The sequence below is a fragment of the Capsicum annuum genome, chromosome 12, assembly GCF_002878395.1.
Source record: "Capsicum annuum cultivar UCD-10X-F1 chromosome 12, UCD10Xv1.1, whole genome shotgun sequence".
In the NCBI taxonomy this organism is placed as follows: domain Eukaryota; kingdom Viridiplantae; phylum Streptophyta; class Magnoliopsida; order Solanales; family Solanaceae; genus Capsicum; species Capsicum annuum.
The window spans coordinates 134845371-134873230 of NC_061122.1; the positions used below are offsets into that span (position 1 = coordinate 134845371).

Consider the following 27860-nt stretch of genomic DNA (forward strand, 5'->3'; position numbering starts at 1 on the left):
TTTGGCAATAATTTCAAAAGCATTGCAATAGATCCTCTATTGTAATGGTTACAATCGTTGCAAAATACATTGTTTTAGTAAGAACTCTTTTATGGTATAATCATTGTTATTGTTGAAGAACCATTGCAATAACGTGTCTTATAGCAACAGTTGCATAAACCATTGCCATAGAGTCATCTATGGCAATAGTTTATTGGAAAAAATACTATTACATTGCTTTTTTATTTCCTTCCCCAATATTACTAAAAATTAAAGAAATATAAACATTATGTCCCTAATTTCACTGATGTTTCATTAAGCTCTGATGACCTAATTTCATTATGCTTTGACCACAGTTCATTGAGCTCCGAGTGATTCACTCTCAAATCAACCATACCACTACTCCGACCACCATACCACTAAAAATGATTTTGAAGCTTCCAATCACTACTACTGTCGTTTCTAATCCTATTGTTATGGCCGCCAGTGGTGGTGGTGATGATGTGGGGCCTAGTAAGATTGTTGATAAGGTGTAGAAAGATATTATAGCAGGGGTAGGGATGGGGGTGGGAGTATGGAGCTAGAGATGACTTTGGAGGATTTCTTGACGAAAGCTGGTGTAGTTACAGAGGATGATATTAGAGTACCAGTGATTTCTATTACTCCACTGCCACTTTCATCGATGGAGATGGTGGCTCCGGCTACTGGAGGAGGGTTTGTGGTGGATAACATGATACGTATAGGGAATTGTCAGTTTTCAGTGGCCATGCAGTAGAATGGACCAGATGGGTGTGGTATGGAAACACCACAACCATCACCACCCCACATAGGATATCAAAATAGGGTTGTAGTGGCGACTATTACAGAGAGTGGAAGTGGCAGTGTAAGAGATAAGAGAAGGTCAACTGTGGAGAAATTGCCGGCTAATAATGCTACACAGCAGAAACAACGACGTATGATCAAGAACAGAGAGTCTTCTGCCAGTTCTAGAGAGCGAAAATAGGTGCCTTTTTTTCTTTTATTTCGATGATTTTCTAATCATGTTAGTTTATTTATTTTTAGGGAGGTAAAATTTGAGAGGGGCATGTATGTTTTTACTAAAATTTTAGGCTTATACTGTGGAATTGAAGTCTTTGGTTACACAATTGGAGGAAGAAAATGCAAGGTTGTTGAGGGAAGAGGTTTGTTTAATCTCTTCCAAAGCTTGATTGATCTTGTTTAACATTCAAGCTGATTGAAAGTTTAATTCTTTTTCATTTGAACTTGTATTTTGAAGTGAAGTTGGGTGGTCTTGTATAGTGTTGTCAAAATGTGTTGAGTGCTTCACTTTGGTTTATATGGGCTTCAATGTCGTCATCAAGGTTCTAAGTCAGACTATTGCTTGCCAATGACAAATGAGTCTGTTTTGAAGAGGCGACACTAAACAATTGATGTTTCATTTTATCCCAATTTTTTAAATTTTTTTTGTCTATATTTGTTATTCATGTTTATAATTGTTAGTCTTGGACTTAACATATATAATTGTGTTTTTTTTCCTGTGCCTCTGTCTTGTGAAAGCCTACGTTTATTTGTGCTTAAAGCCCCAACAGAACTTAGAGATTTTTTTGCTTTTTGCTTTTGAAAACTACTCATTATGTCATCTTTCCAGCCTCGTCATTCTTTTACAAAAGGTGTTTTGCTTTATGAATTCCAGTTTCACTGTGCTGAAGCTTGACTTTTCTCAGCATTCCTAATACATTCATTTTGGCTTATGGCTTTGGATGGATTCTTATCTTTAAGTTACTTGTGAAATTTCCATTTTCTTGGTAATAAAGCATGTTTCTTTCTGTTCACTGTATTCTTAAGAACTGTAATGTTGCTTGTTACTTGTTCTGATCTCTTTACTTGGAGTGTGTATAATTAAGTTTCATGTAGGATATTATTTTCCAAGAAATGTCTAAAAGAACCAAATTTTTTGGCCTAATGCAGGAGGAGAAGAATAAGGAAAGACTTAAGCAGGTACGAGTTTTGGTATTTTTCTCTATAATATTCTACATCTGTACTAAAATTTATGATGCAGTAGAAATGAAAATCTTGGTTTATATTCTTTTATGTATTATTCGATAAATTTTGAATTCTCTTGCTTGTTCTATTGTCTAATTAATGTTGTCATGCTTCTACTCTTACTGTTTTGTGTTGCTTGCAGTAACCTTGGTACTATTTTTTGTTTCTCTGGATGAGCTGAGGTCTTTTATTTTCCCCCTCTTATGTAAAATTGAACTTGTTCATTACTTGCGTATGCATATTTCATGTGGCGTTATTGTTTGTTGCTAGTCATTCTCTTATGCACACGAAGAGGAATTCAACCAATTAACTGAGCAAATTGAACTCGAACCTCACTATTTTTTGGTATTAGGACCCAGGCAGGCAGCTCATAAACAACTAGTTTTTCATGTGGTAGTCTTTCATGCAAACATTCCCAAATGGTTCACCTATTTACTTGTAGAGTTACTATTCTCCGACTCTAGACAATCATTATAAAAGCAGCAACAACAGTAACAACATACCCGGTGTATTCCCAAAAATTAGGGTCTGGGGAGGATAAGTGTACGCAGTCCATACCACTACTCAGGTGATGTAGAGAGGTTGTTTCCGATAGACCCCCAACTCAGGACAGATAACAATCATTATAAAATACTTCTTTAAATTGCTACCTCACTTTGTGAAAGTATAATGGGTATGTTGTTGTTGTTCTTTAAATTGCTACTATGGTTGCATTTGGCTCCGAAAAAGCAACTCAAATTTCAAAAGGTTCCTACAAATAACAAATTTCAGGAAGGTTATGAAATTAATAATATGGCAAAACAAAGAACCAGGACCTTATATATGAAGTTGATCGTGACTAAAATGCAGATCACAATGGAGCAAAGATCTTTGCTATGTTCTTTTTTCTTCTTTTCTTATTTAAAGCATGTAAAAAAATAAGTCAGCTACTAGTTTCACATAGCATAAATAAAGAAGTCAAGTTCCAAATACAACGACGATACTGGACATGTAAACTACCAAACCAGTCCTCTCCTTAATCAATTTGGCTCATACAAGTTGATATAAGTTGCATAATTTCCCCATAGATGAATCTATTATAGTTTTTTTGCCAAGAATTACTGAAATGTTGATGATCTTAAATAGTTTTTGTAACAGGTTGTTTCTTGTTCAAATGATAAAGAATCAATTGTTTAAAACATGAATACATATTGATAGTATAACTAGCTATCCAAGTTTTTTTTAAATCTTGTTTGGTCATTTGTTTCTCCTATAGTGGCTCTTCGAATATGATTCTCTTATATTGATAGAATGATTTAGGACAACCAAGTGGATACCTTTGTTCTTGCATTTGATTTGACTTTTTCTTTTTCATACACGTTGATTGTATTATTTGTCTCGCTGGACAACACGATAGTTTTGAGCATGTTACTAGTCGAAATAAGCTCATGCTCATTCTAAGAAGATGAAGCCAAGCTCAAATATGAAACCCCTATCATGGGAGTTGTTAATTTGTTATGGCACTAGTGTACATTGTGCTCTTATAAATTTCAAAGGGAATGGTTGAATCTAATTCCATGCTTCTTTGCCAGTGCTTGTAAATGCTTCAAGTAAGAAATGCCATCCAATATGGGAATAAAAGTCTCATCTTTGAGAAATGGCATGTTATTCATCAATGTATGCTCCCAAAAATCTCATCAAGTGGGTATGACTATCCATACCAGCCGTACCCCTCCTATACGAGTGGTGCCCACCACTCGTACCCAAGGCCATCTCCCTTGGACCCAACACTGTCCAAGGTATGACTTACCCCAAACTATATCGTATCTAAATATAAGACTAGTACCCATGATCTGTACTCCTGGCAGAATAGAATCCCAAGAGGCTTAAACACTGACCGCCATACAAGTCCATGGTATGACTCATACCCTAGCTTACGGCTCTTGGTGAGCCACTCGTACTCAGATCCAACTTAAATTACCAATCCTAAGATTAACTGAAGTAACAAAACAACCCGCATCACCGATACGACTTGATCCACCCAAGTCGTACCCATTCCAGAAACCAAATCCAACCCACCAATAAACATAAGTTATCATACGACTAGCCCATACCACTCGTATCCCAGTGTACGAGTCATTTCCCCTCGTCATGTCTTGTCCAGAGACCAGAAATCTAGGAAATTTTCTAAGGGCCAAAAACCTATGGTGTTTCAGTCTCCCCCACTATGAACATTCGTCCTCAAATGATGGACAAGGTAGGGTAACCATAAGCACGATTTATTTGCATTATCAAATATCAATCCAACCTTTAACCAAGTTTGGAAAAAAATATGCAAAGATATTAATCTTTTCTTTAATAAACTTAGAAAATAAATATGTGTTGTAGAACACATACCTTCCACACGAATCCCAGGAGAAGAAATAGATGAGGATACTTGGACTTCATATCATCCTACGCTTCCTATGTAGCCTCTTCTACCTTATGGTTCCACCATAGAACTATAAATGAGGCCACATCCTTGGTCCACAACAAACAAACTTGCCAATTTAGTATCTCAACCCGAAACTCTTCATAAGACAGAGTATCTGAGATACCTAAGCCCTTCAAGGGAACCACCGAAGAAGGATCACCAAGATATTTTCTCAACATGGAGACATGAAATACTGGATGAATGGAGCTCAAACTAGAAGGCAACTCCAATTTATAAGCAACATTTCCAACCCTTTGCAAAATTGCATAAGGACCAACAAACCGTGGACTGAGCTTTTTTTCTTACCAAACCGCATTACTCCCTTCATGGGAGATAACTTTAGGAACACCTTATCCCCAACCTCAAACTCCAAGTCTCTATGCCTTATATCTAAATATGACTTTCGGTGACTTTGGGAAGCCCTAAGCCTATCTTGAATCACCTTCACCTTTTCCATAGCTTGATAAACCAAATCTAGACCAAACATGTCTGACTCACAAAACTCAAACCATCTAATAGGAGATCTACACCTCTTACCATACAATGCCTCAAAAGGGGCCATACCAATACTAGAATGATAACTATTATTGTCAGCAAACTCTACCAAAGGTAGATGCTCAACTTAATTACCACCATAATCAATTACACATGCCCGAAGCATAGCCTCCAATGTTTGAATAGTCCTTTCCACTTTCCCATCTATTTAAGGATGAAAAGCAATACTCAGACTCATCTTAGTACCCAATCCCTTCTGAAAAGACTGTCAGAAATAAGATGAAAATTGCTTACCACGACCAGAGATAGTTGAAATAGGTACCCCTTACAGCTTTTCAACCTCTTGAAGATACAACTTCGCATAATCCTCCGACGAAAAGGTAGTCCTCACTGGAAAGATGCGTGTAGACTTCGTATCCTTTCCACGATGACCCAAATCAAATTGAATTGGTTTCAAAATCGAGGAACACCAGTAATGAAATCCATATTGATTACCATCCATTTTCACTCGAGAAAATCAATTTCTTGATACAATCCTCCAGGACTCATGTGCTCAACTTTAACTTGTTGAAACACCATGCACTTGGCCACAAAATCATCCATATCTCTTTTTATACCATTCATGTGCCTTAGCCAAGATCCTTTGTCGCAATCCATCAACTTCATAAACATAGAACTTCCCTGGGTACCGTAAAGTACTGTCACCACTGATCTAAAATAACATTACCTTTTTTCCACCTATACCACTCTCGATTTTCATCAAGATAGGATCTAGCACTTTTTTCTCCTTATACTCTGCACTGAGAGATGATCTAACCGCTTCCTGTACCAACGCACCACCATCCTCGGAGTCCAAGAGACAAACTCCAAGATTAGCCAAATGGTAAATATCCTTCACCAATTCCCGCTTTTCCTTATCTACATGAGCTAAACTCACCATGGATAACCTTCTAAGAGTATCAGCAGGAATAGTAGCCTTACTTGGATGATAGTGAAGAATCATATCATAGTCCTTAAGAAGTTCCAACCATCTCCCCTGCCTGAGATTTATCTCTTTTTGTGTGAATACATACTGTAGACTCTTATGATCAGAAAAAATGTCTACGTGCACTCCATATAAATAATGCTGCCATATTTTCAAAGCAAAAATTACCGCCAACAGATCCAAATCATGAGTAGGATAATTTATCTCATGCACCTTCAAATGCCTAGAAGCATAAGAAATCACCTTCCCATGGTGCATCAAAACACAACCAATTACCACCTTAGCTGCATCACAATAAACCATAAATCCCTCATTACCTTCAGGTAATGTCAAAATTGGAGTCTCAAAACTCCATACACACACTCCTGGCTAAGAAAATTTTACCTTCATCTAAGTTAACTTAGTCAAAGGTGCCACTGTCAAAGAAAAACTTTCTACAAACCACCTATAATACCTAGCCAAACCCAAGAAGCTTCGAATGTCAGTTGGAGTTATATTTTTAGTCCACCTTTTAACCACAACCACCGTTTTGAGAATCCAACTTGATCTCCTCAACAAAAATAATATGACCCAAGAAAGTTACAGCATTCAACCAAAAATCACACTTGGAGAACTTGGCATACAACTGTTGTTCCTTCAAGGTCTGCAACACCAGATGGAGATGATTGGCATGATCCACCTTGATTTTAGAATACACCAAGATGTCACGAATGAATACAATGACAAAAAGATCCAAGAAATTCCTAAAAACCCTATTCAGTAAATCAATAAATGTTGTCGGAGTGTTAGTCAAGCCATATGATATAACCAAGAATTAAAAGTACCCATACCGAGTACTAAAAGACGTCTTAGGAATATCCTCCTCTCTAATCTTAAGCTGATGATACCCAGACCGAAGGTCTATCTTAGAAAAGAACTTGGTACCTTGCAACTGATAAAACAAGTCATTTATCCTTGGAAGAGGATACTTGTTCTTGACTGTTACCTTATTCAACTGCCGATAGTCAACGTACATCGGGAGGGAACCATTTTTCTTATGCACAAACAACATCGGTGCACCCCATAGAGATATACTAGGATGAATAAAACCTTTATCTAAAAGATCCTTAAGTTACTCTTTGAGTTCCCTCAACTCAGCCGGAGCTATTCTATAAAGAGGAATAGATATTGGACGAGTGTCCAAAGCTAAATCAATACCAAATGTGATTTCTATATCCGGAGAAACACAAGAAGATCATCTAAAAAATCCTCAGGAAACTCATTTACCACTAGAACCGAGTGAAAAGAATAATCCTCCGAGTTAGAATGCTTATCCCAGACCAAGTGATAAAGGCACCCTTTGGAGATTAATCTCCGACCTCTAAGAGAAGAAATAAACCTCCCCCTAGTAGCTAGGGAACCACCCTTCCACTCTATAACCAGTTCACTGGGGAACCTAAAGATAACCTTATGAGTCCCACAATCTAAAGACACATAATAAGAGTGTAACTAATCCATACCTGGAATAACATCAAAATCCACCATATCCAGCTCATACAGATCTACCAAGGTCTGCTTGCTACCAATAAATACCACACACTTCTATAGACTCTTTTAGTAATAACGTGTCACCTATTGGGGTAGAAATAGAAAAAGGATCCAAAATAATCTCAGGATCAAAACCAAAATACACAACCACATATGGGGTCACATAGGAACGAGTGGACCATGAATCAAGTAGATAATACACGTCATGAGAAAAGAGTTGTAACAAACCAATAACGACATCAGGTGATGCCTCAGATTCCTGCTGAGATGTAAGAGCATACAACCTATTCCAGTAAGTGCACAAAAATAGGAGCAGACACAGAAGCAACACCACTAGGTACAGGAGCAGAAGATAAAGCAATCAGAGCCTTGACCGTTGTCGAAGCACCCTTACCAACTAGATAATTTCTAAGCATATGGACTGGCTAACCATATTTAAATATCTGTCCCTCCCTTCATCACAAAAGCCCCGATGATGACGACCATAAAACTGACAAAGAGGACATGAAGAAGATGACTGTCCCTCACTCACCTAAGATTGGGCACCTTGTACTCGAAAATTATCACCACCCTGCTGATGCCTGTTACCCCAATGCTTTGGGTAAGGAGCGCTAGCATTATAGAAGGAACAAAAATCCCCCACTTCTTCTTCGGCAATTTGCAGCCATCCCGACCATCTTGTTATTGAGCACTACCCTTCTCAGAGAACCTGCCCCTCTTACCCTACCTTTTTAAAAACTCTACCTATTTTCTCTTTTCATCCTCTACCTACTACATATAGACAACCAACCTCAAAATATCTATATCCTTAATCAGTAAAGTAGTCTTGCTTTCAAGGATCAAATTCTGAGGTAGCCCAGAAGTGAACTTCCTCATCCTCGCCCTCATATCAGCCACCAAATCTGGAGCATACCTTGACAAGTGATGAAATTTTAAGGCGTATTGCTTTATAGGCATTTTTCCCTACTTAAGATTCACAAACTCCTCCATCTTCGCTTCCCTCAGCTTCTGAGGAAAGAAGCGATCCAAGAAGGCATTAGAAAAGGCCTCCCATAAAGACAGCTCCTTGTTATTACCCCTATCCCTATGTTACTCCTCGTACAATTGGTATGCAATATTTTTGAGTTGATAAGCTTCAAAATTCACCCCTTCTATGTTAGTGGCCTGCATCACTCTAAAGATCTTTTCCATTTTATTCAGGAAACCCTAAGGATCCTCCTCTACCTTCACACCAGTAAAAGTAGGAGGATTCATCTTCATGAACAGGCCAAACCTTGTGGCCTCTGCAGAGAGAACACCAGATGTATCTCGTTCAGCCTGAGCAGCAACCAACTGAGCAATAGTATGAATCGACTGACGAAATTATGCATTAGTCACCTTACCTTAAGGAGAACTAGTAACAACTAGGGGAAATCCAGAATAATCAGGGATAGGACCCTGAGATCAAGTGTGAACTCTAGGTGTAGGGAATACTGAATCAATATCATCCCCAGATGGGATAGAAAGATTTTATTGTATTCCATATCTTTGAGGAATGATCTAAAAAGTAAACAAACAAGAATTAGAGGAAATACTAAGACTAAGACTCCAAGCTTGAAAATAAAAAAGCAAGAAAGTAAGGCATTCCTAAATGTCCTGTAGCCTCTCTCTTATAAGTGTGGCATGCTACACACTCCAAAAGAGACTTTACTAGACACGGCGTTGTGGATTCCCAATTAACCATGAAGCTAAAGCTCCGATACCAACTTGACATAACCCGACCTGAGGCCTTGTCGTAATGGGCATCCCAAGTTTGACTGGGACCGGAGACCACCCTCGTTACCTAACCCAACCTCCAATCGTCTGCGTCGAGTTGGCTGAATTTTGAGCACATAACAAAATAGTGTAACTTTCCAAATTACAGACTCTGGGATTGGTCAATTACCAAGACCGACCCAATCGAGTGCAACCGTATAAACCCAACCAATCGCCAAACCATAACTATATGAGCTCTGTAATAATTAAATATAATCCCAAAATATAAAAGGATGGAACAACTAACAATACAGTCAGCCCTTGTTAGCCCCAATACCAATAACAATACTAAGGCTGACACCAATGTCGATCCTTTCCATAACAGCCCATAGTAGTTCCACAAAAGCCTCTAACCAAAAGAATACCAAAATTTAGTTGGGACATGCCCTCGACCATAGCCAAAACCAATATCCATAAATGAACCAAAGTATGAATAACATCTATAAAATAGAGCTTTCTGAAAAGATAGAAGCTCACCACTTCAATCTAGTAGCTGATCCCGAATGTTCGATAGCTAAGTAGGACGAGTAGAATGGTTGGTTCCTGTATCGCGTGGGGATGGGTTAGCAGGTGAAAACTAGCATGAACTTAAGATGAGGATAATATAATGTAAACTAGTAAAACCAAGTAAACCAACCATATACATACAAACCATACATATATATAACCATGTCGGGAAAGGGAATCGAGTTTAGCATGCATTTAAAATCATTAACTTGGGTATGTGTATCTTAACCATCATTGACCACCCAGGGGTTATATTGGTTCAATGTAACCCCCTGAACGAGCCCCAATACGTGTAGCTTTACAAATCAGAGATACCATAAGAGTAAGGGATTCCCAAGTACCCTCACCCTCTATGATACATATGTACAATATACTTAGAGGATTCCTACGTACCTCATAGTATCATAAAAGGGTCGCCATGCCCTACCCCTCATTTCACAACAAAAATAAGTTTCTAGTGTTTGTTTATTGAGCTCCCACTTTCACGGTTAGCTAACACACCCCGCCACTATTGCTCAATTAAAACCATTTCCCACCAACCAAACCATTGTTATTAACTAAGGCTATACATAGTGGTATAGTCATAACGACTATAACTTGCAAGTATTGTCCTTAGACAAACCTTTTTAAGATCAAGAGAGTCCTATGTACCCATAGATCACATTACCAATTAACCTGGGGGAGTCCCATGTATCCCACAAGTGTTCCATTATTATGATTACTTAGGGGATTCCATTGTAACCCACAAGAATGATTTTTAAACTAAAAGCATCCTATTTTGACCATTCCAAACCATTTAACCATTAAGGTGCCATTACTAAGTATAAACAATGCAATAGTTCCATTAAAATCCAACAATATGGTGAAAACATTCTCATTGGCATTTTATCAAACATATTAGGGGTATAGTATTCCAAAACCAAAGCCAATTACCAAGTAACCATTCCCATGCAACCAATTATCCTAAACCACCATTAAAGCATATAAAAGCATAATCAAAACATGGGAAAATCATAACCAAGCATTAATAACCAAAAACCCCATATTATATTTTAAAATCCAAAACCATACAATAAACAAACCATGAAAATAATGTATAAAACCATGCCTTTAGTTGGAACTAACAATGAGGGAATAAAGCATGCTTTAAACTAAGAAGATGATGGGAGAGTAATCACCAATACAAGCCCCAAATTAATCCTAAAGATGAAACCCTAGCATTCCTTTACCTAAATGCCTTAGAGAGAATTGTAGAGTGTTTAAGAGAAGTTTCGAAGTGTTAATGAATAGAATAATAGGGCAAATAACCTCCCATTAGGAATATAAGTCATGGGGCCTTATTAGGTTAAGTGTGGAAATGTCCAGATTACCCTCACTTAAACTCCCAAAAATCTTATCTGGGGGTATGACTATCCATACTAGTCGTACCCTTCAATACGAGTGATAACCACCACTCGTACCCAAGGCCATCTTCCTTAGATCCATAACTGTCCAAGGTATGATTCACCTAAACCATGTCATATCAAGTATATGACTAGTACCCTTGATCAGTACCCCTAAAAAAATAGAATCCCCAGAGAATTGAACATTGACCACCATACGAGTCCATGATACGACTCATACCCTGGCTTAGGACTCTTGGTGAGACACTCGTACTCAGATCCAACTTAAGTTACCAAGACTAAGATTAACTAAAGTAAACAAACAATCCATATCCACTGAGATGACTCGTAACACCTAATTCATACCAATTCATGAAACCAAATCCAACCCACCAACTAATACTGGTCAGCATACGAGTAACCTATACCACTTGTATCCCATCTTACAAGTCATTTTCCCTTGTCGTATCATGTCTAGAGACCCAAAATCTAGGAAATTTTCTAAGGGCCAAAAACCCAGGGTATTTTTTTATAATCTTTGCAAAAGTCATTACGATACATCTATCGTAACGCTCACATGTGCAACATATGTCAAATAGTTGTGGTACCTCTATGGCAATGGTTTCTATATCTATCGGAACAATTTTTGGATTGTTGCCATAGGGGTAATTTTTAGTAGTGACCAAGGTATCTCTACGGTGGACCGATATCACACAACCCTTATAGACCCTTCTAGCCACAATAAAGACACCCACTAGGGTAGATACAAAAAAAGAATTCAAAACATACTCAAAATCAAAACCATAATGAATAGCCACAAAAGGGGTCACATAAGATAGAGTAGACCTGTGATCAAGTAGACAATATAAATCACGAGAGGAGTTTAAGCATACCAGTAACAACATCAGGGTACGCCTCAAAATCCTGGCGAGATGTAAGAGCGTACCGATGGTATAGTAGAAACCAAAATTTCCACATTTTTTCTTAGACCACTTTCCACCATCTCTACCTCTTTGTTACTGACCTCCACTCTGATCCGAATAGTGAAACTTTTTACTCTACCTTTTACTCATCTCCATTTGCTTCTTCTTTTTTTCTTCTACTTGTTACATATACACCACAAGTCTAGAGATGTCCATATGCTTGTTCAATAAGGCAGCCTTGGTCTTAAAGATTAATTCATAGGACAACTTGGAGGTAAACTTCCTCATCCTATCCCTCATACTAGACACTAATTCTAAAGCATATCACAACAACTAATGAAATATTAAGGCATATTACTTTATTGACATCCTACCTTGCTTCAGATTTACTAACTTCTCGGTCTTCGCCTCCCTTAACTCCAAAGGAATGAAGCCATCAAGGAAAGCACTAGAGAAATTATCCTATAAGGTGATATCAGCATCATCATGCCTAGACTAGTCTTATTTCTCATACTATTGGTATGCTACATCCTTCAGCTGATAAGATGCAAACTCAAAACTCTCTACATTAGTAGCATGCATCATATAAAAGATCTATTCTATCTCATTAATAAAGTTTAAAGGATCTTCCTCAACTTTAGAACTTGTGAAAACATGAGGACTCAACTCATAAATTGGACAAACCTAGTGCCCTCAGATAATGGAGAAATAGACTAGGAGACCACCAACTGGGTAAACAAATGAATGGATTGGTAAAACTAAGCATTAGACATTCCATCCTAGGGTGCCTAAGAAGGGATAGGAGGAACCAATGGATCTCCCTCAGGGAAATCATAAATGGCGACCCTGGATCGGGTCTGAACTTTTGGAGTAGGAAAAGCTCCATCCACGTTGTCCTCAGATAAGACTACAGAGTTTTCACGAATATTAGATCTTCTGGGAGGTATGATCTGAAAAGAAAACATACAAAAATTAAAGGTTATTCAAGACCTTAGAATCTATAGCTTGAAATAGAATAATAAGAAAGGGAAATATTCCTAAATGTCTCGTAGCCTTTCCTTTATAAGTGTGGCGCACTACACACCTATAAATGAGACTCTACTTAACACCGCTTTATTGGACACCCAATGACACTAAACCTAGGCTCTAATACCATTTTTCTCATGACCCGAACTAGGGCTTGGCCATGATGGGTATCTTAAGTCCCACATGGATCGGAGATCACCCCCTGAACCTAACCAAACCAAACATAACATACCCTAAAGTCGGATAAATTTCAAACATATAACAAGATAGCATGCAACAAGCTTAAAGAAAATATAAACTGTCTATAACCGATGACCGATGATTGGCCAAACAACCTAGCAACATCACCTAATATCCAAAGTTATCCAAGCAAAGCCTTCTAAAAAAAGGCAAAAGCAGTCTTGGTCGGGACATGTCCCCGACTCTGACAGATGACAATAAGAATAAAAATAATAATGTTAATGATAAAGAAAGTATTACCAACTAAAAAAAAAAAGAATAAAAATTGGTGAAATACCTAAGCCTTTTGGGGGATGAAAGATCACCATTTAACCTTAACAAAATGAGATAACAAACCAAGCCGACCAACCTAACTTTGCATAAGAAAAATATAAATAGCTTCAGTGCCTGCATTGCGTGGGGATATAACATTTGAAGATGGTTATTGGGGTGAGCACTATCATGTAATTCATGGATAAGGATAACATAATTCCATAATCAATAGTTAAAAATCAATCAAAACAAATGCACATAATCAAATGCATATACATATATTTATCATATACTGGGATACAAAACAAGGCTTAACATGCACTTTAAAACTTTAGCCTGGGTTATGTAGCACAACTGTCATAACATACAAGGAACCCACGAGCTATATGGGACCATCTCTTTCTCAACTGGTAGGGCACAATACATATGGTCGTACGAACCAGAGGGTATATACATATGCACTATAGGGACTCAAATCTTCCTACAAATAAAGGTAACACGGGCACCAAATTATGTTATAAGATGTGGGGGACTCAAACCTTCCAATAAATAATAGTATTAAGGAGGACTCAAACTACTCGGTCATATAGAACCACGCATTGACAACTGCAATTCCCATTGTTGGTCTCTTGGGACCACCACTTTCACGACTTAGCTACATAACCCTTATTAAAGCTCAATTAATGACATTTATCACACAATCCCATTCATTGAACCACAATAAACATTTAGGCATACATTGTTAGTATCATCATACCAACTATACTTATAAGATAACATCAATATGTCATACCAATTATCTTTACTTGGGGAAATTCACAACCTCTTTGGTTCAATTTTACTAATTCCCATATTTCTCATAATTAAAAAAACAAATTTCACAATATGGGGTTGGGGTCATAACCACTCTGAAAGTCAAAAGTTAGGAAAATCACAATTTCCTAGTTTATTCACCATACCTATGCACCCACAAGTTCAAAACTATAATTAAAGCATGACTAATCACATGGAAACCATGAGAAATATTATTCAATCCATAAACATTTAAAACCTTTAACCCTTATTTCAAACTAATCATTAATATCTCATAAAAAATACTTTAAAATATATGCTTTTAATAAATTAGCAATGAGGGAAGAGTAACATGCTTGAAATAACAAGTTTTACGAAAGGAATTCAACCCTTATGCCCTTGGATGACTTACTTCTTGGAAACACTAAGTATGGCTATTTGAGAGAATTTAAGAGAGCTTTAGAAAGTGTTTTAGTGAGTTAACAATGCTAATGAGGTCCCTAATAGAATATTTGCTCATTGGTTGCAATTAGGGTAGTGGGAAAATATCTAAAGTTCCTTTAATAAAAGGACTGAAAATTGTTGCAAATGATTATGGGTCACTAGAAGACTCGTATAAACACATTTAGACTTATCACAAGCATTCATAGTTAAAACAAAACCACCAAGACCGCCTACTGGTCTGGCTACAATTCATACCACCAACTCGTAACCACACTTAATGGTTTGTAACCATTTCTCGTACTGAAGACAATAATAATTTGGGATGACACACTAGACGCCCTACGATTAGGATATAACGACTCATTGTGAGCCTTTATGACTCGTGGACCTAAGTTATAATGAAGACAGTGTCATTGGCCAAACTTTTTGGATACCTTAAGACTTGGTCCTTGCGACCCATAAGAAGTCTTAACGACTAGTTGAGATCCACTCATACTCTGAGCATAATACTAAGCCACTTGTTTTGATTAAGTTACGATCGAGTCTCTTTGACCTACCATGACTCCCTATGACTCATCAGGAGAGTCGTAGTTAGGACAGTAAGGATAAAATATCATAAATTCTCAAGGACCAAAAAACCCGGGGCATTACAATATGTAATAAGTTAATCACTTACTATATATATATAAATCTTTTATTTATATACATTAACCTTAATGCGAAGAAATACATATCCTATACTTTTATTCTTGTACGTTTATTTTTTATATGCATAGATCAAATCTCATTAATTAGGGATCACGATTTCTTCCCCAAAAGTCAAGCTAGATTGATTTATATTAATCTTTTATATACAAGTCTGTGAATAAGAAAGATCACCTAAAGATATTATTTTCTCACTCTAAGATGACATTAGAGATAGATCATTACAAAAGTCCAAATACTAGCAATAAGAGTCATGATACGGATTCATCAAACCTATATTTTCTTTGACATTCATATCATCCAGTAATATTCCATGGTTTCATGCACTTAAGATACTTAAAATAATGAAATTATGCAAGTACTTAGGTCTTTTTTGTTAGATGTGATGTATTTTGTGTTTGTTCTATAGGAAAGTAGATTTGAAAGTGAGTAGAAGAAATAATGAAAGAAAAAACTTCAAAAAGTGAATTCTCTGCTTGAACAATGACTTGTTGGGTGATGCTAGGACTCATTGTCCAAGCCGTAAGGTGACCAAAGGAGGAATCTGAGCAGAATAATAAAGTGGAAATAGGCTACGACTTGTAGTATCTGACTAAGAGTCATAGGAAAGTTTGTACTGAGCATAAATACGAAAAAAAGTCCTAAAAGATTACAATTTTAAGCCTAGTGACGACGATGCGGGTGATGATTCATAGGATTTGATTATGACTCACCGTGGAGACCGTTCTGAGAATTTAGAGAAAAGATCTGAAAGATGAAATTCTACTAAAGAGGAAATGAGTTTTTCATTGACTCGATGGGATAAATGATGATGTGTTACCAAAGAACAAAGAATACAAAATATAGAGCTGACAATGAGTCGTCTTAGTCCTGACGTCTCGTTGTCTACCATTGCCGACCTTATTTTTCTATTTTGTTTTGGATAGTATGTTTAGGTTTTATTTGGTAACTATAAATATCCCTTGGATGTTTTTGTATTAGTTTTATGAACTTTTTATACTTACAACACTATATTGATTCTGAGATACACTATACTGTTCTTGGTTTTTACGGTTGGATATTAATTTGAGATTCTAGTTTTTTTTCTTCAATTAGTTTAAGATTATTTATATGCTTTATTTTTTAAATTCAATGGATGTTATTAAAAAATATGAGTAGCTAAACGACCTAACTAGGCTTGTGGAAACCCTGATGGAACAACAAAGTAGAAGAAGTGCAAAGTTGTTCTTAACTGATGTTATTGTATGTATTATGATTTTCTTTGGCTTGATTGCTTTCTTAATGACTGTAGACGTTAAGAACCTGCTTGTATTCGATACTTATTCCACAAGAGAGGTAGAGATTAGGAAAAGAAGATCACAACAGTAATTTGAAGCTATCAACCTTTATCTTATTAACTTGAGACTCAAAAGGTAATAGTTAATTTGGGATCCAGGACAATGGTTAGTAAGGAGACACTCTAAGACTTAAATAGTGATGAGTAAAATTCACCAAAGATATTCACAATATTGTAGGTGATAAATATCTTGTAAGATTTTGCATGTAATGAATTGATATAGTTTGAGGGAGCATGATAAGTCTATGGTGTTAGGAAGTAAGAGGGAACACAATCCTAGTATCCATCTCATATTAATTTCAACCTAAAGCAATCAAGATTTGTCTCTAATGTTAATATTCTTGAAAGATGTCCCATTTACTTTTCTTCACTTTTTTTGCTACTTCAGGAAGGTCTTGATAAAGATTTGTCCTATTCCTTATGGATTTGAAAGCAATCTTTGTTTAGTTATGTATTTTACAATGACTGCATTATACTTTTTTAGAGGTGTAATTTTGGGCGACATCAAATTTTGGCGTCGTTGTCAGGGATAAGGATAGCTATCAATATTTTGGATGATATACTATTTGTGCGGGTATTTATCCTACAAACTTCTCAGGACCATTTAACTCAGGACCACGAGATTAGAGAGGGATCGGGTAGCTCCCATATGAATGAGATGATAGATATAGCTGCAACAGATGTGAGTGGGAGAACCATTCTACCTCCCGAGAGCGAGACACCTTTGAGTACACCGACCATCGTTGGTGCCACTATTAATGAAAGTGTCCCAACCACCACTGGGACCATGATTGATGAGATCGGGGGCCTAGTATGAGGCCCTTCATGTTGAGATATCTTGAGCCAATGCCTAGTATGCCCAGGTATGTCTTCATCCCTTGCTTTTACTTTGTAGCTGTGCACTGGGGACAGTGTATAGTCTTTAAGCTGGGGAGGGATTTTCCACAACTGAGGGTTTTTCTTTCCATGTTTCTTTTTCCGTCGGCTACATTATTGATCTTGGGTGAATTTATACACCTAAGCACCATAACTTACCCATACTTTAGCTAAGTTTTGAGAACAAAGTGCTTAGTTTCTTATGTTTTTATTCTACTTCTTATATAATTAAGATAACCTATGTAATTAGTAGGATTTCAGGTGTAAATAAAGTAGATGAATACATAAAGGGACCATGGATTGCTAATGGCATTGGACACAAATAAAAGTAGCAGGTTGGATGCAATGTGGCACCAAAAACTAGGTCCCAAGACTATTTAGTCATTAAATTAAGTCTAGGGACTTAGAGGACAATTAGGGAGCAAAGTTACTTAAATTACCCCAAGTTGCCAATTTAAGGATTATTCTGTATCTTTTGAATTGAGAGTGGCGGCTTAGCACAGAGGAGAGAAACAACTTTATCTTGTTTATGTACTATTCCATCAAGACAATTTGTTTTGACATTTTGCTATGATGAACATTATTATTTTGATTCCCTCTTTATTCATGAGTAGCTAAGTTTAATAGTTAGGGTTATGGAAACCTTGTAACATACAATCTATTACTTTGGGTTTTTGAATTCATTATGTTTTGATTTACTTATATCATACTTTCTTTGTTTATCTTGGATTCTTTTGGTTTCAAACATAAAGGATGTGCCTTAAAACACAACTTGTTCGATAGGAAGGTTGACGTTAGCAAAAGAGAGAAGTGACAAGAAAATATGATTTTTAACCCCAATTTCATACGTTAATGCCTTAATAGGATTAACAACATGGAGATTTTGTATTGTTATTGTAAACACTTTTGATTCGAGAGAAATAAAGTGAATTAGTCCTTGATGGTAGTGAAACACTAGGATTAAGTTATAGAATACGTTTCTCTATAAACATGATGCATGTATGAATTCATAAGACCCAATAGTGGAAAGTATTGAAAACTACAAGGTGGACATAACCCTAGCTTGCTATTTCTCTTAAATTCGAATACTACTACATATATCTCATCTTATTAAACTAAAACCATTATTTTGTGAACTGAATCAAATCCCCCTATTGTTTTACGAAAACAAATGATTTAAAGTCAACTAATCTACATACAACTTAATTAGCACCATATTCCCTGTGGGATTTGACCCCAACCTAGTTGTATTATATATTTGACAATGACCACTTACACTTCTATAAGAGAGTTGTAATTTAGACGTATTTGTTATCCTAGTAAAACTGACTTGTTTAGGTCGTATTATGTTTTTAGATTCTGTGAGTGTTGTTTCTGTTTAAGTAAGAGAAAAGTAAGGAACCTAAGAGCAGTTAACAATTGTTTTGTGTTTTTGAATTATTTTTAGAAAATTCAAAATAAATGATACCCGTCCTAAAATTTTTGTAAATTGTGTGACGTGTGATGTGAATATCTGTGTGACCATTGTGAATCATATCATGGCATTAGGATTAAGGACTAAATAATTGTATCTTAGTATTGCATGGACTGGATAGGTAGTATTTGGTGATATAACCATGTACCATATGCATGTCAGATACTTACCTAGTTTCCTTTGTGCATTTAATTTAGCACTTATCCAGTTAGTCTTTCCAAGGTTGTAGAATAATTGGTTAGGACATGATCATAGGTCGTTTTTATTTTTCCCACTCTTAGCGAAAAATAATTTCCCAAAAATAAATAAATATTCCTTGATCCCTAATTTGAGCATGTATTGACTTGTTTTCTTGATTTCACCTTTTTGCCTTCCCAAATTGATTACAATGAACCTATTTTGTCCTTGGTCCCTTCTTAGACATTGTGTACCTTAACTCAGGAAAATCGATTAAGTTGAGGGTGGGTATCATAGGGGTGTATAGTAAAGTTGGGTGTGTAGAAGGGTGTGATGTCAAAGAAAAAAGCAAGTAAGGTTGGGTGTGGTAGGAAAAAAGAAAAATAATGAAAAACTTGAAAAGGAAAAGAAAAAGAAAAAAGAAAGAAATGAATAGTAAAAAAAAAATGAAAACCACACCCAATTAGAAAAATCAATAAAGGAGTAAAGGGTGGAATAAAAGAGCAATTGTTGAGTAGTGGAGCCAAAATGTAAGTATAGTGTCAAGGAGGGTGAGTCACTAGTTCCTAAATGTAACTATGACCCGAACCGGCCCTGGGCCTTATCATAATGGGAATTCCAAGTCCAACCAGGACCATGGATCGCACTCTGTTACCCAACCCTACCACTTATATCCAGCCTTAGATGGGCTAAATTTCAAACATATAATAAGATAGTATTATTGTTCTCATTAAGACTCTAGGATAGGGTCACAACCGTGACCGACCCAACCGAGTCCAACCATACCACATCAACCCCCCAACCATACAAAACTAAACCATAGGTTATAAACTAGGCCATAACCAAAGAGAATACCAAAACATAATATGAAAATCAATCCCAAATTGTAATATAATGGAATAGTGAGAAATCGTATCCGATGATACCAACCTTCCATCTTATTCCAATGCCAAGGCCGACACCAATACCAATCACAACCGTACCAACCCCAAGAAGTACCATAAAGCCTCTATCCAAAAGAGTAAACAAATCCGGTTAGGACATGCCCCCAACCATGGCAAAAACCAATATCCAAATTAAAAGAAAAGTGTCTAAAGAAATCCATAACAGGAAATGATGCCTTCCAAAAGGATGGAAGCTCACCACTTCAGTCCAATTGCTGATACCAAATTCGCAAGCAAAATAAGTGGAGTAAAATGGTCAGTTCCTATATAGCGTCGGTATACAACCGCCAGTAAATGGGGTTAGCAAATGACCGTTAGCCTGAATCTCAGGATAAGGATAAAATAATGCCAGTTATAAAACCAAGTAAAACCATCCATAATGCATACAACCATACATATATAAGTTTCGGGAACGGGAATCAGATTTAACATGCGTTTAAAACCTTTATACCTGGGTTGTGTAGCTTTGCCGTCCTAACCACCCACAGGTCATATGGGTTCAGCTCCCTCTGTTGAAATGGCCCCAGTGCGTGTAGCCTCAAGACCAGGGAATATCTCATAGGATGACTAGTACATCCCCCAATATAAAATGTGACACACTCACTTGGTCATCAAGTCCCCTTATATCAACAACTATGAGTTTCCAATTTTGGTCCCCTTGGGACCACCACCTTCCACAGATTAGCTACATACCTTGCCATTAATGCCTAATTAAAACTAATTTCCAAATAACCAAACCATTATCCATTTGTTTACCAAACTCAGAAAATAAAGATGTGTTCAAGAGACATACCTTCTGCACGAATCCCAGGAGCAAAAAACAAATGTAGATACTTGGACTTCATGTCCTCTTCCATTTCTCAAGTAGCTTCTTCCACCTAATGGTTGCTCCAGCGAACCTTAATCGAAGCCACATCCTTGGTCTGCCACCGATAAAATTGCCTATATAATATCTAAATTGGGACCTCTTCATAAGATAGAGAGTCCAAAATATCCAATCCCTCCAAAGTATGAACCAAAGAAGGATCATCAAGACACTTCCTCAACATAGAAATATGAAAGACCAGATAAACCAAACTTAAGCTAGATGGCAACTCCAACTCATATAAAATATTTCCAACTCTCTGAAAAATCACATAAGGACTAATGAACTGAGGACTAAGTTTCCCCATTTTCCCAAACCGCACCACTTCCTTCATGGGAGACACCTTGAGGAACACCTTATCGCCGACCTCAAACTCCAAGTCTCTACGCCTAATATCCACTTAGGACTTTTGATGACTATGGGCAGCCTTAACCCTATTCCAAATTACCTTGACCTTCTCCATCGCCTAATTAACCACGTTCGGACCAAACATGTCTGCATCTCCAAACTCAAACTACCCAATATGAGATCTAAACCTCCTACCATATAATGCCTCAAAGAAATCATACCAATACTCGAATGATAGGTATTATTGTAAGCAAGCTCCACCAAAGGTAGATGCTCAAACCAACTGCCACCATAGTCAATCACACAGACCCGAAGCATATTTATCTGCTTGCCCATCCGATTGTGGATGAAAAGCACTACTTAGATTGACCTTAGTCCCCAACCCTTTCTAGAAACACTGCCAAAAATGAGATCTAAACTGCATACCACAATCAGAAATAATCAAAATACGTACCACATACTGCTTTACAATCTCCTGAAGATACAACCTCGTATAATCCTCCACCAAAAAGGTAGTCCACACTGGCAAGAAATGCGGAGACTTGGTCATCCTATCAACGATGACTCAAACTGAATCATATAGATTTTGAGACTGAAGAAGTCTGGTAATGAAGTGAATAATGATCACTTTCCACTTTCATTTAGGTAAATCAATTTCTTGATACAACCCTCCTTGCCTTATATGCTCAACCATAACCTGTTGACTCACTATACACTTGGCCACAAAATCAATTATATCTCTCTTCATTCCATTCCACCGGTAGGTCTCCTTCAAATCATGATGCATCATGAACAACATAGTGCGACTCATACGCCTCAGCTAAAACCCTTTGCCATAACCCATCAATATTAGGAACACACAACCTCCCTTGGTAGCATAAATTACCATCACCATTGATCTCAAACACTACTACTATTGGCCCACCAGCATCACCCTTGATTTTCATCAAGATAGTATCTAGCACTTGCTTCTGTTTAATATCAACACCAAGAGATGATTGAACCACTTCTTGTACCATTATACCACCATCCTTAGAGTCTAAAAGACGAACTCTAAAATTATCTAAGCGGTGAAAATCCTTCACCAATTTTCTTTTCCCTTCCTTTATATGAGCCAAACACCCAATGGATAACCTGCTAAGAGCATCAGCAACCATATTAGCCTTACCTAGGTGGTAGTGAAGACTCATATCATAATCCTTAAGAAGCTCTAGCCACCTTCTTTACCTGAGATTAAGCTCTTTCTCAGTGAACACGTACTGAAGACTCTTGTAATCAGAAAAGATATACACATAACACCATACAAATAATGTCACCATATTTTCAAAGCAAACACAAATGCTAATAACTATAAATCATGAGTAGGATAATTCTTCTCATGTACCTTCAACTGCCTGGAAGCATAGGAAATCATCTTCCCATTTTTCTTCAAAGCATAACCAAGCCCTACCCAAGATGCATCACAATAAACCACAAACCCATCATTGTCTTTCGGCAAAGTCGGGATTGAAGCCGAAGTCAACTTATCCTCCAAATTCTCAAAACTCCTTCACAAGTATCTAACCAATAAAACTTATCCTTCTTCTGAGTCAACTTAGTCAAAGAAGCAGCTATCAAAGAAAAGTTTTCTACAAACCGCCTATAATACCTGACTAAACCCAAGAAGCTCCAAATATCAAATGGAGTCGTGGGCCTAGGAACTTCTTCACCATAACAACCTTCTGCAGATCCACCATGATCCCTTCACTAGAAATAATATGGCCCAAGAAAGTCATAATGTTCAACCAGAACTCACACTTAGAGAGATTGGCATACAACTATTATTTTTTCAAGGTATGCAAAACCACACAAAGGTGATGAGAATGATCCACCTCACTCATCTAATAAACAAGAATTTCATTAATAACCATAATGATGAAAATATCTAAATACTGCCTGAACACTCTATTAATCAAGTCTATAAATGCTGCTAGATCATTAGTCAGCCCAAATGACATCACCAAGAACTTAAAATTCCATACCAAGTACGAAAATCCATCTTAGGGATATCCACCTCCCTAATCTTTAGTTGACGGTACCCAGACCAAAGATCTATCTTAGAGAAGAACTTGACAACTTGCAACTGTTCAAACAAATCATCTATCCAAGGAAGCGGATACTTGTTCTTGACTATCACCTTGTTTAACTGCCTATATTCAATGCATATTCAAAAGGAACCATCCTTCTTCCACACAAACAACACCGGTGCACCAATGGAGAAACATTAGAATGAATAAACCCTTTATCTAGAAGATCCTTTTATTGTTCCTTGAGTTCCCCCAACTTATCTAGAGTTATTCTCTATGGAGGAATAGATATTGGATGAGTGTTTGAAAGTAAATTACTACCAAACTCTATTTTTCTATCCAGAGAACACTAGGAAGATCATCCAAAAAGACTTTTGGAAACTTATTAACCACAAGGACCCAAGGCAAATAAGGACCTTGTAAGTTAGAATCTTTAACTCAGAACAAGTGCTAAATACAACCCTTTGAGATTAACCTTCAAGATCTAAGATAAGAAATAAACCTCCCCCTAGGAGTTAGGGAACTACCTTCCCATTCTATAATCGGCTCACCAGGGAACTTAAATATAACCCTACGGGTTCGATAATCCACAAACGTATAACAAGAATACAACCAATCCATAGCTAGAATTACATTAAAATCTACAATATCTAACTCAAAAAGATTCACCAAGGTTAGCTTTCTATCAAAAAATACCACACACCCCTATAGAATCTATTAGCAATAACTGCATCCCCTATTAGGGTAGAAATGAAAAAAGAATCTGAGATAACTTCCAGATCTAAACTAAAAGCCACAGACACATATGGAGTTTCAAAATAAAGAGTGGACCCCAGATTAATAAAACAATATACTTCATAAGATAAAAGCTATAACATACTAGTAACGACATCAGGTGATGCCTAAGGTTCCTATCGGGACACCAAAGCATACAACCTCTTCTGACCAACACTAGAACCAAGAGCAGTAACAAAAGAAGATGTCACCCCACCAGGTGTAAGAGTAGAAGATGAATCCACAGGAATATTATCCATCCCCATAGATGTTGGGTGTATTTATGCATCCTAGTGTTACTATTCTAGCTTATTTAGCCCTTTTTTAGGATAATTCATGTGCTTTATGTGTTAATATGATATAAACAAGTATATAAGTGTCAAAGTATCTAATTACAATGTTCAACATGCTTTCCAAACAATTTTTTACTAAATTGACTCATTTAGAGTTCAACCTAAAAAACTAGTGTTACTAGCTTGAGCTAGGTGTGTGTCTAGTTGGTTTTGTTGGATTCTAATATGTTTAATTTGTTTCAAATGTTTTAAATGTGTAATTATGAGTGGAATAAATTTTTTGTAATATTCAAAGTGCAATTTGATTAAGCTAAGAGTCGGAATATAAAAGTAAAGGTCATTGCAAATTAGCCTTATTTAAGCTCTTGTTTTGATTCATCATTGAGGATATTGTGTTATTTTGATCTCTAATATGTGGTGTGTAATATTGTAGGAAGATTTGTGAGCTTAATATGTTGATATATTGATGATAAAAAGGCTTGAAATTCATTGAAAATATACTACAAAAGGCATGGAAAAAAAGGGACGTTCAACACTTACCTAAAATTGAGGATGCAAATTGCAGTGAATCAATGCATTGGAGACACGATGCATCACTTAGTTGACTGGAATTAGAATTTCTTCACATTGGCTACATGGGTTGACTAAGCATCGTGTCGTGTTGGATAGATCATGCACGGCCAAAATGCTATTCTAATTATAGATGATTTTAGGCTTTATATTATGTGAATAAATTTCTTTGCATAAGTTTTGAGGCAGTTGATGAGAATCTTTATTTTCTCATAATCCCAAAAGGATTGTGATTAAGATATTATATATACATATTTTATTAGGCACAAGGCACTGGGGAGAATCTTTGGACATATTTTGGAGATCATGGGGCTTCTACAACTTCTTCTTTAGGTTTTTATTATTTTAATTTATTTCATACATGTTTTTAGTCATTAATTACAACCTTGTGATTAAGATTATGACTATGAGTGGCTAAATGCCCTCTTTCTAGTATTAGAGCTAAGAACATGAGTATCATTGTATTGAATTAAGTTCTTTTGATTTGTTTATTATTATTGGTTGTTTGTTTATTCTTGTTATAACTATTTTAAGAATTTGCAACCCTTAGAATACACCTATTGTTAACTTTGTGAACTTGGGAGAGGGAATGGAGAGATAGAACATGGGAATAAATAAAGTATGGTTTATTTTTCTTTATGAAATAAGGAATTCAAATTAGCATCTAGGATAGGGATGTACTTAGATGTCTTACTTGATTAACACATAGGATGATAACTAAAAGAACTTAAGTGGACTATTACATCCCCGCTCAATGATGTAGTTGTAAGGTTCAACCAAGGTAAAGGGTTAGAGGTTGGGAGACCGTGATCATGCAATTAACCCTACGAATCAACAACCAAGATAAGACAGTTAACCAACAAAGTTCAATACATAGTATGATTCTTTAAAGTACTTTAAACCTGGGCTTTTACTTTATTGATTGTTTTAAGATCTTTACTTTCCGTATTGTTTACTTTTCTACAATTTATAAATTCCAAACTCTTTTTGGCTACTGTTACATTGAATTTATCTAAACTGTGAACTAAAATTGAATAGTTGCTGAATCAAGTCTCTGTAGGATCGATACTAGGCTTTTTGAAGGCCATTTTTCTACTTGATAAGACTACATACACTTGAGTGTGCACTTGGAAACTATCAAGTTTTTAGCATCATTGCTGGGGACTTGAAATTTGGCAACTGTTTATTTTAGTTTTACTTTTAGATTTATTTGGTATTTTTATGCTTGGTCATGGTTATATTTTTGCAAAAAAAAATGTTTATAAAAGATGGAAAGGGATCAGGACTTAGTTGAACCAAGCACCGAACCTAAGCAACTTTTTCATTAACAAAGTATAAAAGAAAACCTTATCTCTCAAATTTCACAAATCCAAGAAAACCAAGTGAATCTTGCCAACATGGCTGATGAACTAGTAGCCCGTAGGACAGTTAGAGAAGTGGCAATCCCACTTCCAACCAATTTGACCTTGCCATTTTAGAAGCCGATAGCTGGAGTCAATTTTGAACTCAAAAAGAATATGGTTTAGCTTATGATAAGCAGTGGACAGTTCACTGGGCTTTCATATAAAGATCCACAGGTCTACTTATGGTGTTTTTAGTTAATTAGTGATACATTCATGCAGACGGACATAGATCAAGATTATGTAAGGATAATGTTTTTCCCTTTTTCTTTGTTGGGGAAGCCAAAAAGTGGTTGGCTGAAGAATCAGAAAATTCAATCACTTCATAGGATGATTTATCTAGAAAATTTCTTATTCGGTTCTTCCCATCTAGTAAGACTACAAAACTTCACAGTGAGATAGTATGCTTCAAACAGAAGTCAGACGAGAATCTCTATCATGATTGGGAGTGGTTCAAGGCTTTTCTTAGGGACTGCCCACACCATCAATAATCCAGTGAGGTACTTGCTCATACTTTTGTAGAAGTACTTGATCACAATACAATGATTTTGCTAGATTTAGAGGTCAAGCACTGGAATTGACTTATGATGAGTTATACACATTGTTGAACCACACAGCACAAGGAAATCTCGAGTGGTATTCAGATGCTAGAAGTGCCACAAAAAGAATTGCAAGTATATTAGATGTAGACCAGTTCACTGCCTTATCAGCTCAGGTTGCAGCATTACAAAATATGACAAATACTTAGTTCAGCAGCCTAAAATTGGGAGCTCCACAGCCTACAATAGCAGCTAACACAGTCCAGCGATCTATTAGTTGGTATGAGATCAATAGAAATAGTGGCTATTCAGCGGCCAGGTGTGCTTTAAATTTAGAATTAGTAATGTATGTGGGCAATACTCAAAGGCCAAATTATGGTAATGCCTACAACATAAAGTAGCTGACTCAATCGTGGAATGCACAACAACAAATTTAGCAACCACAAGAACACGGGAATCAATAAAGTAGCAACATGGAAGAGATATTGAAACAACTTCTATCTAATCAAACATAGTTGGTTGCAGACATGAAAAATTCACAAGCTGCATAGAGAAGTTTAGAGTTGTAGATTGGGAAGTTGCAGCAAGCATTGACTACTAGGCCACAAGGTTGTCTACCAGCAGGTAAAGAGAATACAAAACAAGTAATGGC

General features: G+C 36.6%; 1 non-coding gene and 1 pseudogene across 1 annotated transcript; one reads left to right on the plus strand and one right to left on the minus strand.

The window, feature by feature from the left end:
• The first annotated feature begins 64 nt into the window (after positions 1-64).
• LOC107849179 lies at positions 65-21033 on the plus strand (annotated as a pseudogene).
• Positions 21034-27053: 6020 nt separating this feature from the next.
• Positions 27054-27159, minus strand: LOC124889949. The gene has a single exon (XR_007048861.1). It is a non-coding gene; the product is annotated as a small nucleolar RNA R71 (small nucleolar RNA).
• Positions 27160-27860: the final 701 nt, after the last annotated feature.